Here is a 16,629-nt window from a genome sequence, read left to right on the forward strand (position 1 = left end):
ACAACGCCTGATGAATGAAATCCCTCCTCCTTCTGAAGGATATATTTCATTAATTATTACCTTCCAGGGTGTGTTGACTTGCTCCTGTCTGTGCAGAATTTCATGTAAACCCTCTGCTGAATGTCACATGCTCATGCGCTGCCTGAAGTGCAGGATTTTGTATCTGGGTACCTGCTGTAGCTGACAGATGTTTACAAACTCATGTATCTGCACAGCTTCTTCCTGCCTATCCATCTGTGCTCCCTGTTAGACAGCAAGTTATTCCACCTTAGGCTGGAATAATTTAAGATTGTGACATCAATCCTTAATCTGCATTTTTTTAGCTGGTAGCATGCAGAGATTTTAAGTTACAGCCACTAGACTGTCATTTTATATTAATCTAAGCTGCTTATTTAAGATTCAGCTATTTCTAAACAAGTGGCTGTAACTATATGGTGCTACAGCTGTTTTTAATTATGGCAGGACTGTGATTAACTGGGACCTGTGGAATGCACAACCTGCCATAATTCGTAACAGAAATTTCAGGATGGTCTGATGTACCAGAGGACTGAGCTCTTTCAAAACTTCACAAAAAAAAAAAAAAAATTAATACCCATTCCTCTCTGCTTTTAGCAGCACATGAAAAAGCAGACAGGTTCAGGGCTTTCTAGCACAGGCTCACCTCTGAGGATCCTTAATCATCTTTTACAGTCCCCACAGTGAGAGCCTCTCTCTGTCTGTACAGCCAGCCCTCTTGTCTGAGAGGTGACACAGGATGGAGCTGGGGTCCCCTGCAAGCATCTCTGCCCCAGTGATGAGTTACACATTATTTAACCCTCTTGAGAGGGCAGAACATCGATTTCACCTACACCAACACCTTCCAGTAAGGGCTCAGGCTGGGCTCAGCCTGGCTCAGAGCAGGCTCAGGGCAGGCTCAGAGCAGGCTCAGGGCAGGCTCAGGGCAGGCTCAGAGCAGGCTCAGGGCAGGCTCAGGGTGGGCTCAGGGCAGGCTCAGGGCGGGCTCAGGGCAGGCTCAGGGCGGGCTCAGGGCAGGCTCAGGGCAGGCTCAGGGCGGGCTCAGGGCAGGCTCAGAGCGGGCTCAGGGCAGGCTCAGGGTGAGCTCAGAGCAGGCTCAGGGCAGGCTCAGGGCAGGCTCAGAGCGGGCTCAGGGCAGGCTCAGAGCAGGCTCAGGCTGGGCTCAGCCTGGCTCAGAGCAGGCTCAGAGCAGGCTCAGGGCGGGCTCAGGGCAGGCTCAGGCTGAGCTCAGAGCAGGCTCAGGGTGAGCTCAGGGTGGGCTCAGGGCAGGCTCAGGGTGAGCTCAGAGCAGGCTCAGAGCGGGCTCAGGGCAGGCTCAGAGCAGGCTCAGGGCAGGCTCAGGGCAGGCTCAGGGTGAGCTCAGGGTGGGCTCAGGGCAGGCTCAGAGCGGGCTCAGGGTGAGCTCAGGGCAGGCTCAGGGCAGGCTCAGAGCAGGCTCAGGGCGGGCTCAGCTCCATGGACACATGCCTGCAGCAGAGCCAGAAGCTTCCCCCACACAGCAACAATAACCAGAGACAATTAGAACAGGGGTAATTATTTTACCCACATCAGTTGATATGGAGATGATTAGCAGGGACAAGAGGCAGGGTGGGCTTTAAACCACCCCCTGAAGGACATGAGGGTGGGAGAAAGGAGCAGCTGGGCTGTGCCCACTGTGCCAGGGCGGTCTGGAGGGCACAGTGACCCCTCTGCTGGCTCCAGCAGAGCTCTGGACCAGCACACAACTTAAAAAGCCTAAAATGAGTATTAATTACCCATTGCCTAACAGATTGCAAGCCTCTTCTGTTTTCAAACTGTTCATAAATAGATTCTAATTTCTTCTGTGGAACAATTAAAAGTGTTTTTGTTATCCTGATGAACTGAACTGTAACCAAAGCTTTTGCAAATAAACACAAAGACAGATGATAAAGCTGGTAATAAGCAGATTGCTCCTGTGTCCTGAGCAGCCACCAACACTTGGCAGTGAATATCATCTTTCACAACAACAACAACAAAGGCTAAGAGCACACGGCTATTTCATGCAGTCATCAAAACAAAATGCACTGAATATTATATTTCATACTAAATACATTACCCTGGCAGTTTGACACTCAGCATTTCAATAGATATTGCATCTCTCTAACATTCTGCCTGAATTTCTGCAGATGGACTTTTAAGTATCAATGGAAGATTACTTTACTTGTCATGCTAAAAAGATTTTAAAGAATGGTTGCACACACTTCATTTTTAATTTTTTTCTATTTCTTTTTTTTAAAGGAAAACGACTTATGAATTCAAAAACATGGTTCTACTGCGAGGTCACAGCCCATGTTGCTGCAGCCCTTTGTGTGTGGTGCTCTTCCAGACACTCAAATCTCTCATTTGATGTGCCCAGCAAAGCACAGGGAGGATTTCTTCAAGTTAAACTCAGCTTACCTAGACAATGCTGTGCTAAGCTGAGAGAAGGTAACAGCATTCTCAGATCTCATCAAGCCATTGTGACATTGGTTTTTTTTAAAACTGTATTTTATTTTAAAGCTGTGAAGCTCCCTGGAGACATGCAAATACTCAAGAATCTCAACTCTCAGTAAAAACTCCAAATGAGTGCACACCAAAGGAATAAAACCCAGCTGGAGGCCATGACTTCAGAAGACATCTCGAGCACACAAATATCTCTCAGGGTCACAAACAGACAAAACCAACAGCATTAACCCATGAAAAATGTCTATTCTGAGGTTCAGTTCCAGAGTCCTGAAAATCAGACATCTGCCAAGGTGAAGTGGGACACATATTTAGGGTCTGCCAGTCACTTACAGAGTTTTGGGCACAAACCCTCACCTGTCTCTGCTCTGCTCCCAGTCAGAATGCCCAGGAACTGCCTCATCCAGCCCTGGACCTCCACACCAGCACCATCTCGGCTGCTGCCTTCAGATCCAACAGCAATTAACATCTTTGTAAGCTGCAGCTATTCTAGAATTTTAAATTTACTTTTTTTTTCCAAATGGAGGAGGGAGTTCATTCACAGACAGCGAGTTTCATCACTCACATGGCAAATCTGCCAGTAGCAGATCACAGAATGGATTGTTACCTTTCCCTATCCATTTTGCAAAGATATTGCTTTCTTTCCAGACTGCAAGCATCACTTCTAACTGGATTTTGAATTATAATGTGAACTTTACAGAATTATTGGTGCTATTCATATCACTAGTTAGATTCTATGGAACAGTGATATTTTTTGACCTTCCCCAAACCAGCACCTCTTAGTGTTTATTATCATAACAGAACCACAGCCAGCAAAAATTGAACATTTCCAAGTAAAGTATTACATTGCAGGGAGTAAACAAGGAATAAAACATTTTTATACTTCTCCCTAAATTTATTTGCTTTTTGAAAATACTTATGCAGCACAAAGACACGAGTTTAGTGAGAAATACAGCCAATTCCTCTCGTTTAATTGAAACATTTATGCTTTTTGTTCTGCTAGCAAAAAGCAACAAATAGTAATATTGCAAGATAAATACACAAGAAACTTATAGATATGATTGTAAAACAACATCATCCTAATGTTTCCACTTAATTACCCTGAAATGTATTCTATTTAATATTCATTACTCAAAAGCCAATTTAAAAGAGAATGAGGTGAAGGGACTTATTCAGAAAGACGGACTGTCATTCACTGCAATAGTTATCTAATATACAGAAGTTAATAAAGCAGATTAATCTACAAGTCCCTTTAAGCCATCACTGAGTTTAGAACAACTGCCTCTTTGACCCCTAACCCTCCCGCTGCGCACCAGTAGCAGGTGCCAGCTGCGCTGAAACGGCGGCTGAGGCGTTTTAAGGCAAAGCCTTTTCTTGCTTTGCTTCTGACCAGCAGCTGACCCTGTAGAAGCGATTGTTTCGTGTGCTGGCCTAAAGGCTACACAAACCAGCAAGGGATAAACAAAAGCAGACACGGAGCAGCTGCCTGGCCCGGGGCCCTGCGGCGCCCACACCTCGTGCGCCGTGCGTGGCTTTGTGCGCTCGGGACTTGTCCCCAGCCCAAAACCGCTCTCCCAACTGCAGCGCAGCCCGCATGATGGAGAGGGGATTCCCAATTTGATTTAGCGCCATTATTAAGACCGTGAAATCTTCCGATAGATCACTAATGATGATGTATTTTAACATTAAAAGTCTTAAAATTAAATTACTCAGTTCACATGATAACGAATCACAATGAGGCTTTAAACAAAGTGGAATTAGAAAAGACACTAAGCTCATTAATTTTTTCGTTTGTTAATTGACAGCACACATAGTGATAACTATACATTTAGCAATATACTTGGGACTGGGATTGCTGCTGTTTTTACATGTGAACAGTAAGAAGCACGTCTAAAAGAGAAGCAACTGTAGCCTTCATTAATATAACACAGCTTTGACATAGTTATTTTGCTGATGCAAATTACACAACCACAAAAACAATCAGAGTAATGATTAAATGCAGTTATGTACATGGGAGACTACTAGTGCAAATGTTAACATATTTAAATGGCTTCCTTCATTAAAAAGATTATATATGATATTAAACCATCAATCAAATCGAAACACTAGAGTCTAAACGTATTGTCACTGGTTAAAGTAAATGACTTTGAGACTGAATTTTGGCTCACTCAATATGATGCCTTTTCTGTTGCTTAGCCACCCAAATCTCTGCTGGCTTGGCTACAGCTGGTATATCGCCATCCCTTTCAATTAATAAAGAAAGTTGTGGTAGTATTGGATAACATTTTTAAATTGGGCTAAGAGGCTGAAACAGATGTCCCAGGAAAAATCCTTCTCACTATTTTGTCAAAACTTTCAAGCCTTGAGCCAGCAAAAGCTGAGCACCCTCCTCCTGATTCAGCTGAGCCTTCAAACACATTTGATTTTAAGCATAGGAACAATCACACCTGTGGGTTTGATCTGCTCTTAAGATGAAGTATATGCTCACAAATATGAGTGAGGGTCTTAGGCACTCAACATCTTGCACACCAGTACCCCCTGCCAGTGCCAATTAGATTCTTTGTGATGTGCTTATGTGTAAGTGCTGCTGCCTGGGCCATGAAGCACGTGTTATAAACACAGCTCCACTGCAGGTTTTTATCTCTATTACTGTGCATAACTCCACACTAGCTGTATACAGCACTGAGCTTTATCTGAAAAACAAAAACATCACTTATTTCACTATGTAAAAGGGAAAGAAGGAAAGTTGCAATTTATAATACTTTCTCATTGTAGTAATGCCACTTGATTTTTCATTGCTACTGGCACCTCTGCTTCCTGGTTTCCACTTTGCAGGCAGTGCCTGTCGCGCTGCTTCACTCGGTGCCTCCCATCACTGGGGCCTTGGTCACTGGGCAGCCCAGGCAAGCTCCTCAGGCCATCAGCCCCTCTTCCCACCCAGCACCTCCCATCCCATCCTGGCTCCAGGCTCTGGTCTTTGCTCACCTGCACACCTTCCCTCTTACCCACTGTGACACTCCTGCCCAGAGGTCCCTCTCCAGCCCTTGTATTCCACCAGATTCTCCTCTGGCAGGGAATGCTGGCTCGTCCCATGTCCCTGCCAATTGTCCCCTCCTCCAGCACTGCCCACCTGCTGCCCCCTGAAATGCTGAACTCTGGAAGGGCTCAGCTCGGGCTCATCCCACAGCCCCAGCCCCAGAGCCCCTCTCTGCCAGCGCTGGGGCTGAGACAAGGAGCAACCATGGCTGGGGAACCCAAACCCTGCTGCAGGGCTCAGGCTCATGGAAAACCCAGCTCATTGTCCACATGATCCTCCTGAAAATGATGCACAGCAAGGAACCACTGGGCACTGCCGTCCCTCACTTGGCCTCCCTGTACTTTACATCCCTGCCCAGGAAACACCCAGGAAAGAAAGTGAATACTGGAATGCCACTGAAATCCTGTTTCTATTCAACCATTTATCCCCTCTGCAGCACAGAATCATTTCAGAAATGCAAGCAAGAATTCTTTACCTATTTTGCCTTGTTCATAAACATTTGTTAGAACTGCAGGTGAAAGATGCCACAAAACTCATCGACTTTTTTTCATGGAAAGAACTAAAAGGAATAGTATTTTACGACACAAAAATTGAGCTAACAGCCCAATGTGTAGAGTTCAGCACGATCAGCATTAAGAGAAGGTAAAGGTAGATTCTTAAGACCAAAAATTACACTTTCATTTATAAAGTGAAGCAGCAGAGGCTTCAAGTCTCAATTTGAGAAAAATGACAAAGTAGGAGCTTTTTTAAAAACTATTTATCAAAGTGCTTAGAACAGAACATAACATCAATACTTGAGTGCAGTAAACTTAATACCGTGTTCTACCCATACATCTGAAATTACTTCCCACATTAATTGGGTGTGGCTGTAAGATCCCCTCACCAAGGGCTCTCTGCAGATGGAGCTCAGGCTGCGAGCCCGGGCACAGCCAGAGCCAGCAGCCCCTGCTGAGTTTCCCAGGGGTGCCGAAGCTTGCTCCTGAGCGTTACGGAGCTGTTTCACTTCCATGTTCTCTGTCGCTCCCTCTTTGTACAGTCACAGCACCCCATTAAAGCCCCGCGCTGCTGCGGGTCACTCGTGAGGGAGCAAGGTAAGATCGGGGGGGGGCGATCCCACAGCGCTGGGCAGCGCGGGCCTGATGGGGGTGATGGGGATGATGATGACGGTGGTGATGATGATGGTGGTGATGATGATGATGATGACAGTGATGCCGCGGGACACTCGCGGCCGGGCGGGCGGCGGTTTCTGCTGCGGGAGGGCCCCGGGCCCGCAGAGCCGCACCTGCCCAGCCCCGGCCCCTCCCGCCGCCCGCGGGCCCGGCCCGCACCGACCGCCCGCTTCTGCTCCGGCGGGGCGGCCGCTGGGCCCCGGCCCCACCCCGGGCTGTGCCGTGCCGTGCCGTGCTGTGCCGGGCTGTGCCGGGCTGTGCCGGGCCGTGCCGGGCCGTGCCGTGCTGTGCCGTGCTGTGCCGTGCTGTGCCGGGCCGTGCCGGGCTGTGCCGGGCTGTGCCGTGCTGTGCCGGGCTGTGCCGTGCTGTGCCGGGCAGTGCCGGGCAGTGCCGTGCTGTGCCGTGCTGTGCCGGGCTGTGCCGTGCCGGGCAGTGCCGTGCCGTGCCGTGCCGTGCCGGGCAGTTCCGTGCCGTGCCGGGCAGTTCCGGGCCGTGCCGTGCCGGGCAGTGCTGGGCAGTTCCGTGCCGTGCCGGGCCGTGCCGTACCGGGCCAGCGGAGCCGCTGCCCTGGCCCGGGCGCGCTGGGTGGGGGCGCAGGGCCGGCGCTGCCCGAGTTCCCGGCACGGCTCGGCCCGGCCCGGGGCACACCGGCGGCGCTGCGGGGCCCGAGTGGGGCCGGTCGCTGTCCGGCTGCCGCCGGAGCCTCACGGCAGCCCCGAGCCCCGGCTGGAGCGGTGCAGGGAACGCGGCACCGGCGCAGGTACCGAGCCGCCAGAGCCCCAAAGTGCAGCACGGTTTGGCAGCAGGCCGCAGGGTTTCAGCGCCGTTAAGCGTCTGTGACCCGCTCCTTAACAGGGTTATGCATTACTGAGACCAAACAGATGTCCTGAAAACTGAAACCGCTGGTTAGGAAGCAGCAATCTTGTTCATTAGCTTCTATGATGGTCAAATCGTCCATAAACCCAGTGTTTAATGGCCAGCCAATGAATAATCAATGTCTCACTTTTCATCCGAGTGTGAAAGTGAGAATAATCTAATACGCCGTGCCCCCGGTAGCGCACCAGGCCCTGGGTTCCGCTTCTATTCAGGGCTGATTTATAACCCAATGGAAACCTGATGTAAACATATGATCAATGAGTCCCATCATTGCTAATAATAACCCCCAACCGACACACTCCCTCATCTCCAAAGCCATCCCTTTAGGCTATTAGTTTTGTCCAGCTAATCCTCCCCACTATTCCTGCCTGCTGCTTTTACCTTGGCCATCCGTTCAGTCCGGCAGACTCAGAAGTAATTTTATACGCAGCAGAGAGCGGGTGGAATTGATTTTTCGCTCAGTACTCAGTTCCCATCTGAATAATTATCAATTTTACTGCCTCATAAAGGGAAGAGTCAAAATTTCAAATCAATTCAAAAGAGCTTCTGAGACTATAGAAACTGTGCACGAGAATAAAGGTCAAAGTTGTCAGTGACCTCGGGAGATGATGTCAGATATTAGTACTCTGAATAGTTGACATCAAAGGCACTCAATATGATATGACTAGTGCTAATGCAAATCATATTTATGCTGACTGCTGGAGACCAGCCATTAATATTTAAAAGAGTATGTGAAAGCCTGCATTCAAAATAAATATAACGTATTCTGCAGAATCTGAAGTTAATAAAGACAGATCGCTGCCTAGTCATACGCTGTAAAGTGAAAGATTACTGCATATTAACAGACAAAGTATTACATCAGGACTGCCACAAATGGACCAGCCTGCTGCTCTGCCCCTTCAATCACTGCACGTGAGGTGCAGTGTGGAGCAATCCAACAGCCCCAAACACCGACTGCTGCTTCCAGGAAAGCCCTGTCAGGCGTGTAAAACATAAGAACCTGTAATATGACAAGGGAATCATCCTATTCTGGTAATGATGTCAATAATAAACACCATTAATATTCTCGGAATATAGTGCCAGGATTATATTAGCTACCATTAGTTCCTTTTCACCTTCAATTAGAACAGCAAGCAAATGCTAACAACAACTGGTGACTGCATGCCAGGCTTTTTACAAATGACACCCAGCTAGCAGGGAATCACAAATGATCACACTCGTCATTTGCATTAGATTAAAAGCCTCCTGACCTGTGAAGCACACCTCCTTAAATGGCAGCTCTGCCACCGCATTACATTCCTGTAAATCAGCATTTTCAAATAGTTTAGTGAGAATTTAAGGGCATGTGGCATTGGAGATCTGTAGCTATGAACATCTTTTTCTCTCTGTAATGCACTTGGGCTGTGAAAACCTGAGGGAGTTGAGAAGGGGCAATCTCTCCTAAGCACTACAGAGGCCACTTCCTTTTCAGAAGCATGAGATTTAATTTCTATTGTATTTACCTTTAATAGAAAAAAATCCCAGTGAGTCATCTACTGCAAAATAAAATATTCAAACTTGACAGCATATAGACATTCAGTTTGCACATTTCATTACCAAAATGTGTAGTTCAATGCCAGAATTTTTTCTTCTTCCTCCTAAAATACTTTAAAGACTTTTCTTCCCATTTATCTACAGAAATATATTGATGATCTCACATACATTTTTTTAATCAGCAAAAATGAAACACCCAGTTGTAAGATGCTGTACAGACAAGTACAGGGCCTACATTGCTCAGTGTGACAAAAAATAACTTCAGTCCTTGGTTGTCATGAGAACACGGCTGAAGCTACTCAGGGGTTGCATCCCAGAGTGGGGAGATTTGTTCTGTCACTAAACAGCCGCTGCTACCTGGTGTTAAGTACCCCAAAACCCAGGAGAATTCAGAAATATAGTAATACCCCATAGAAAAGATGTGAATTCACCTGGTGTAGAACTTCTGGGTTCTGCTGCATGAAGTGGAGCAATCTTTGTCCATCCTGTGAAATGTCTCTACCTCTGAGAGTCTTCTTGTCTTTAGTGCCCGAAGAAGCAGGTGACAATGTAGTCTAAAGTAGCTCAGCAGCTGGAGGACACAATTGTATCTGTGTAAAAAATGAAACAGTTTTGTAATTGTTTCCATAAAAAAATAACTAATAATGACATTTCACAGTACTTCCAGAGCTCAAAGCTTAATCTATTTGACATTAGGCTAGATGATAAATCACCCAGTCTGGATTTGGCAGAGGGGCTGAGCAGCTTTGAAGACTGCTTTACTAAGGCCCCTTTGCTGTTGGGGAGCTGGTTATTCATGTTATACCCTGTCGTGGGATATCTACATGAAGGATCCTGTGACTGCAGCAAGCCTCATTGAGCACTGCATGAACACTGGCTGCTCATCCTCTGGCAGGATGAGGGCTGACATTTTACTGGTATGCAGTTTCACATTCAGAACACTGCGGATTCCTGGAAACTAAAATTCTGGTTTGATCTGCCTACTGAGAAGAAAAGGTTAAACCCAACAAAGCTGTTTTCCAGGCTTTCCTCAGGAAGGGTTTCCCAGTGTTTCTGTGCCCCAAGGAGCTTACAGTCCATGTCAGGTGCCAAACACTGACCAAGGGTCATTGAAGTCAGTAAAAAGGTCATCACAAACAGCCAGTCAGTCAGTTCACTTACGAGTAATTGAAGTGGCTTAAAGTGTTTCAAATACATTAAAAGCAGTGTCCTGGCCTGTGGTTCTCGTGCACTCTTCCCTTGCCTTGCTCTGGCAAACAGGGGGCACCTTCCCCTGCCCACTGCCACCTCCCTGGCCTGGCACCAAGGGACTCCCTGGGCCCCTGGACACAGCCCCCTGTGCAGCCTCCAGCCCCCACCCTGTAACTCCTGATCCACAGCTGCCAACTCCATCCCAACACAGCCCCTGAAGCTCCTCGTGCAGGCAGCAGCTGAACCTGCTGGGTGCCGAGCTCAGCCCTGATTCCCTCTGCAGTTCCAAACATCCCATCCCCATGAGGGGAGTGTTGAGGGCTCCATCCTGTTGCCACTAGCTTCAGCAAGAACTTCTCTAGGCCTTTTATAGTTCACAGTATTTATTTTAGATGGGCCACTGGAGTAAGGGATGTGGGGGTTGCAAAAGGAATTAAACTGTTAAAATGCTCATTCTAAGGGAAAAGGGATTAGAAGGATCCAATTAAATGTACCTTGAATTCTTTAAGCTATGCTAATTTGGAGGCCTGCCAACCTTGCAGTGTTCATTTAAACACATCCCTCTAGACACTGGAGTATTTTGATCTGTGTCTATTTAACTCTTTGAGCTCTGTGCTGACACTATTAACCCTTCACCATCTAAATCCAAACAGCATCTTGCCAAGGGTGTTTTGGAGGAAACACTGAAGGGACATTTAGCCAGAGAAGAAGTGGTCTCCTAAGGCCTGATCTCCCAAAGCAACCAGCTGGCTCAGCAGCAGGAGCTGGGAGTCACCTAACAGCTCACAGAAATGAGCTGGAGCCTCTCAGCTCTGTCCCCACAGGACCCAGGAGCTTCTGAGGGCTGAACTCAGTGGTACAAGAGGGCAGGACATGGCTGGAACAGAGCTGAGTCCAAAGCTGTGAGGGTTCACAAAGCCAAGGCCACAGAACCCGGTACTGTTGTATTCCCAACCAAAACAGTCCTGCATATAAACTAGAAATGCAATTCATGGTGGAATTGAATCACCATCAATAACAACAAGTGAGAGATTTGAAAATACATATTTCATAGGAGGGCTCTGCTGTATTTCCTAACCAGTGCTTAACTCTATTTCTTTTTAAATTGAATAATACAAAGTAAATCACTCTCATCACTTTACAAAACAGCAGTAGTTCTAAACATGCTGATACTGTGCAAGTAGGTATTTTACACTCAACAGTAAGTGATTTTAGCAGGACAGCAGACAGGTCTACGCTATCATTTGCTCATGAGAATCTGATAGGAGTGTTAAGAGCTACTTAAATTTGCCCATAACTATATATCAAATATGCTTCCCTATGCTCATTTTTCCTTTTGATTGCAGACAGGGAGTGTCAAGCAAACTCCCTTGAATGACTCTTTTGGGCATGTGGAACCCTGTGCTTTGCAGAACAATGTTCTCACTAAATCTTAGTGAGACAAGCCAACCAAATAAATAGAACAAACAGGAGCAACGAGGAGCTACCAGCTCTAGGCTATGGACAGATAAATGGGTGAGAAGACAGAATAAAGATATAATTACAAAGGAAACAGAGAAAAATCTTGCTGTAATCAGTAAAAATGCAGTCAAACCACGCTTCTCACTCCTGCTCCACTCAGCTCCATGCTCTGTGTACAAATCATTGGATCATGAAGCGAGCAGGTCGTGGGTGCACAGGCACCACCTCCAGCTCTGGGTGTGTCAGCAGGGTGTAGCAGCAGCACCTCAGCAGCTTTGTCAGGCAAAGGGAGCCCTCTGCACCTCCCTGATGGCCAGCTGGGGACATGGATGGCACCAGTCACCAGGCCCTTGGGTTTCTGCTTTGCTAGCAGGTGTTCATTTCAGATTTGGGGCCTTACCTGCACTTCTCTGTTATCTGTGTGGTTTTGCCTCATGTGTGCAATTCCAATCAGCCATCAGCTCATTCAATTGCAGGTTGAGCATGTATCTTAGAATGGGTTATATTGTTTTTTAGAAGAGACATCAAGACCTCAGAGGACTTGATGGTGCCTTTTGGTCTCAGCAATATGACAACAACCTGCTGGAAGGAAATTGTTTTTCAGTAGTTTAATGCCATTGCTGAATCTCTGCAAATTAAAAGATTTTGGTTTGGCAAGGAGAGGGAGTTAAGTGATATTTTCTTTGTCCGTCAACTGCTTGTAGTTCAATACTGGCATTATTTGCCTTTGAGACTAAAGCTGGAAAGTAAATGGATTTAGCAATTTAACATCTAAATTAGGCAGCAAGACAGAAAAAAATGTTTTACTTTTTCCTCAATGAATAGCATCCTATACTATTAATCATATGAGAATGAGAAAAGCTTTTCAGAGATTAGTGACAAAATGCCAGGCAGAATGCCTTAAAAGGCTCTGATCCACTGAGTCAGCTGTGAGAAAGCCAGGTAAACACTTTGGAAGGGAACTGCTGCAGTGTTTATCCTCCCAATAAAAGCTGGGATGAGGGCTTCCATTACAGCTGATTTGAAGTGAGGTGCCTCAGAAGGGACACATATTCCTTATAAAGTGGGGAATCAAGAAAGGTATTTACTCAGCACCAGAATGAGCACTCCTCAGGAAAAAGAATTTGGGGAATGCTTGTCCTACAGCTGACTGCAATGACAGTCTCAAAGGTTTCACATACATAAAGAGAATGGAGAAAAATGTCACATACTTTCTTTCTGTGAAAGAGAAGTGATCTCCTCGTGTATGATTTTTAAAATAAAAAAGACAGCTATTTAATTTTTATAAACATTTCTGAAAATGACTTGTATGTTCTAATCAGTTTAAAATGCAATTCCCCCTCACATGGCTTATAGCCTTGAGCCCTACTATTCTGAGATGTTCTTGTGGCACTGATACAATTCAGTGAAAAAGGCTCACACAAGGTTGTATGTGGCTAAATAGCACAGAGGAAGTAAATTTATATTTCACTGTCTGGTAATTAATAATGTCCGATATACCAACATTTTAAAAGGGATAAAACATTTAGAAAAATAGGAAATACAATGACAGGTGAGACTACTGAGAGGATTAAAATCAAACCAACATTAAGAGCCATAAACTGTCCAATAGTTCTTCTGGACATGTCATTACAGCAGTATGGAAAATAACATTTCTTTAACACAAATGAAGAATTTAATGGCTGACTTGAATATTAATTCTTCATACATGGTATTAAGGAAAAATAATCAGTTTGTCACTGCAACAGGGACGTTTAAAAAAATGAAGCCTTTGCCTTTTTCAGCTGACTAATCATGGGCAGTAAGCACAGGCAGCAGACACAAGTAAAACGTGTCTTGGGGAGCTAATATGAAAACAAGTGAAAAAGAGCAGCGGGATCCTACAGATGGAGGCAGGAACCAAATGAGACCATTGTCCATCCAACCCCCTCTTAAAACCAGGGTCAGCACCAGACAGGTTCCTCAGGACTTTTTCCAGTACTTGGGAACATCTCCAAGGATGGAGACTCCACAGTGTTTTGGCCTTGTATATTTGTACTTTTTTTGTGCTGTAAGGACATTGAGAGGAACTGAAGGAGAACATTGGATAAGCAAATCTAGGGCTTATGATAAAAAAGTGAGCTGTTAACATTTTTGCTGTTACTTTTCTCAGTAGAATATTAGGCATTCTAGAGTATATAAGTTTTCTAAAGTGTTCCTAAAAAAAAAAACCAATGATTTTTGATAATTAAACTCCCACATGCCTACACCACAAAAGTTTGAAGCTAAAACTGGAAAGACACAATTTTCTTACTCCTCCTACTTGCCTTGAGCGAGAGATCAACAATTTTTGAGAGGGAAAAATAAACAGAACACCTGAAAGCTGAAGCTTATTTAGCTTTTACATTTTCTTCTCCCCCTTTTAGTTAGTTCCATTTGCTTTTCAAAGAGATGTTAAAAGTAAACATGGTATGCCAGTGAATTATGGAAATGAGCATAACAGTGTGTCCCATGGAAGCGGAGGACAGCAGGGCCCAGGTCAGGGCTGGCTGGGCTGGCCAAGGTCAGGTTCGGGCAGAATCCCCACCTGCAGGGCCATCGCCGCTGTGACAAAGCCCTCGGGACGCCGGGGACATCGGGTTCTGTTCTGGAGCAGAATGACCCGAGCACTCCTCATGCTGCTGCTCAGCCCTTCCCTGCCCGCTCCCCTCGCAGCGCTCCCTCCCGAAATGCTGCCCGGGTTTATTAACAGAGGATCCCTTCCCGAAGTGCTGCCGGGTGTATTTAGCACAGGATCCCCTCCCGAAGCGCTGCCCGGGTGTGTTTAGCAGAGCAGAGCCCCTCGGTGCCTCTATCCCGGGTGTATTTGGCAGAGCAGAGCCCCTCGGCGCCTCTATCCCGGGTGTATTTGGCAGAGCAGAGCCCCTCGGCGCCTCTATCCCGGGTGTGTTTGGCAGAGCAGAGCCCCTCGGTGCCTCTATCCCGGGTCTATTTGGCAGAGCAGAGCCCCTCGGTGCCTCTATCCCGGGTGTGTTTAGCAGAGCAGAGCCCCTCGGTGCCTCTATCCCGGGTCTATTTGGCAGAGCAGAGCCCCTCGGTGCCTCTATCCCGGGTGTGTTTGGCAGAGCAGAGCCCCTCGGTGCCTCTATCCCGGGTGTATTTGGCAGAGCAGAGCCCCTCGGTGCCTCTATCCCGGGTCTATTTGGCAGAGCAGAGCCCCTCGGTGCCTCTATCCCGGGTGTGTTTAGCAGAGCAGAGCCCCTCGGTGCCTCTATCCCGGGTGTGTTTGGCAGAGCAGAGCCCCTCGGCGCCTCTATCCCGGGTCTATTTGGCAGAGCAGAGCCCCTCGGTGCCTCTATCCCGGGTCTATTTGGCAGAGCAGAGCCCCTCGGTGCCGCTGCCCTCCTGCGGGCCGGGGCAGCAGCCGCAGCTCCCTCCACACGCTCATGGTGCGGGCTCCCGGTCCTTCCCCCAAGAACTCCCCTAACCAAGAAATCTGACTCAAGGTTTTGAACAGCTTCCCTGCCAGAAACTGCAGAGTATTCCAAGGTGACCAGAATGTAACTGCATGATTTATTTTTTCTTCCTCCAAATGCTGTCTCCTTCTCCATATTCCAAATTACTTTAGACTAGCACTCCCCAGCCCAAACCCCAAACATTGGACAGGCATCTGGTTCAAAAGCATTAATTAAACAGCACCAGCGAATTCAGTGAACTGCAGTCGGATGCTGTGCTTTGTCATACCAGGTGTGCTTCTGTGGCTCTGATTCTCCCCTGAAGTGTTTTCAGGAAGTACTGAGTAACTGGTTTCTTTTTTCCATGGGCAGATACCTTTACATTCCTCAAATCACATCACAGCTGTGCAGAACAAGCATTATTTACACAACAGCAATGCTGATCAAATAAAACAAAACCCCACAGATACCTGTACACACATTAATATTTTTCTTCTATATAACAAATGCATGAGTTTTCAGTACGATTCCAGGAGAGGCACATTAATAAGTTTAAAAATTCAGGCTTGTATAAAAACACTCTCTGTAAAAATCTACAGGTTTAAAAGAATTTATCCAGTAACCAAAGAGTCACATTCTTTGGCTATTCAAAATCCAAGCGTCTTCCAAATTCCAAACATCAAAATTCAACATCTTCCATTTTTTAAAATATTATTATTTTTTTGAAGATACACATGAATGTGCTGCCTTGAAAACCTGAGCTATCTAAATACTTAAATTCTTTCTGTAGTCAGGTAAAAGCAATTCCTACCTACTGCAGCGAGTCCTTCAGATACTGAGGTCAGAATACAGACTAAGATGTTATTTCTAAACAGGTAATGAAACTCATATGATCCTGGGTAAGGCACTTCAAAAAATGAGTTATAAGAGTGGCTTTGTTTTGGATATTACTGAAAAAAGGAGTACACATTCATAGAAAATACTGATACTACCATTGACTAATATTAACAGTATTAATAGATGACAGAAAAATGATCTTACAGATTTGATGACATGATAAATTCTAAACTAGCCAATAAATCAGAATATTTTGAAAGACAAAATATTCTCTTGTCTTCAGTAGATTTCAACTTTTCAAATTTACCATTGGATGTAACTTGCTATTAGTTTAAAATAATAAGCTCAGGATATTCCAAACCCACTCGAGTGCTTTGCTGTCTGCCACAGCTCCAGTCCAGGAAAAGTGGGATGGCTCTGTTCAGGACTCCAGGTTTGTCTTGCCTTCTGCAGGAACCCTCACCAAGATTTATCACAACCCAAACCACCTCAGAGAGACACTTGTTTTGGTGCCTCAGTGAGCTCCTTCAACAGGCTGTGTGCTGGCACAGCTCCCGGCTTGAGCCCACCAGCCCAATCCAACCATCATCTTCCTCTTAAGGATTCTTGTTTAGGG

General features: G+C 46.2%; 1 long non-coding RNA gene across 3 annotated transcripts in view; it reads right to left on the bottom strand.

Moving 5' to 3' along the window:
* LOC128944649 (uncharacterized) overlaps positions 1-16,629 on the bottom strand; it is a 45,267-nt gene that overhangs the window by 9,298 nt on the left and 19,340 nt on the right. For all 3 annotated transcript variants that reach the window (XR_008483816.1, XR_008483817.1, XR_008483815.1), the window contains one exon: positions 9,522-9,680. This is a non-coding gene — a long non-coding RNA (uncharacterized LOC128944649). The remainder of the gene's footprint in view (positions 1-9,521; positions 9,681-16,629) is intronic.

Source organism: Melozone crissalis, unplaced genomic scaffold (assembly GCF_028551555.1).
Source record: "Melozone crissalis strain CALT ecotype California unplaced genomic scaffold, PUWL_Pcris_2 ptg000061l_1, whole genome shotgun sequence".
NCBI classification, from domain to species: domain Eukaryota; kingdom Metazoa; phylum Chordata; class Aves; order Passeriformes; family Passerellidae; genus Melozone; species Melozone crissalis.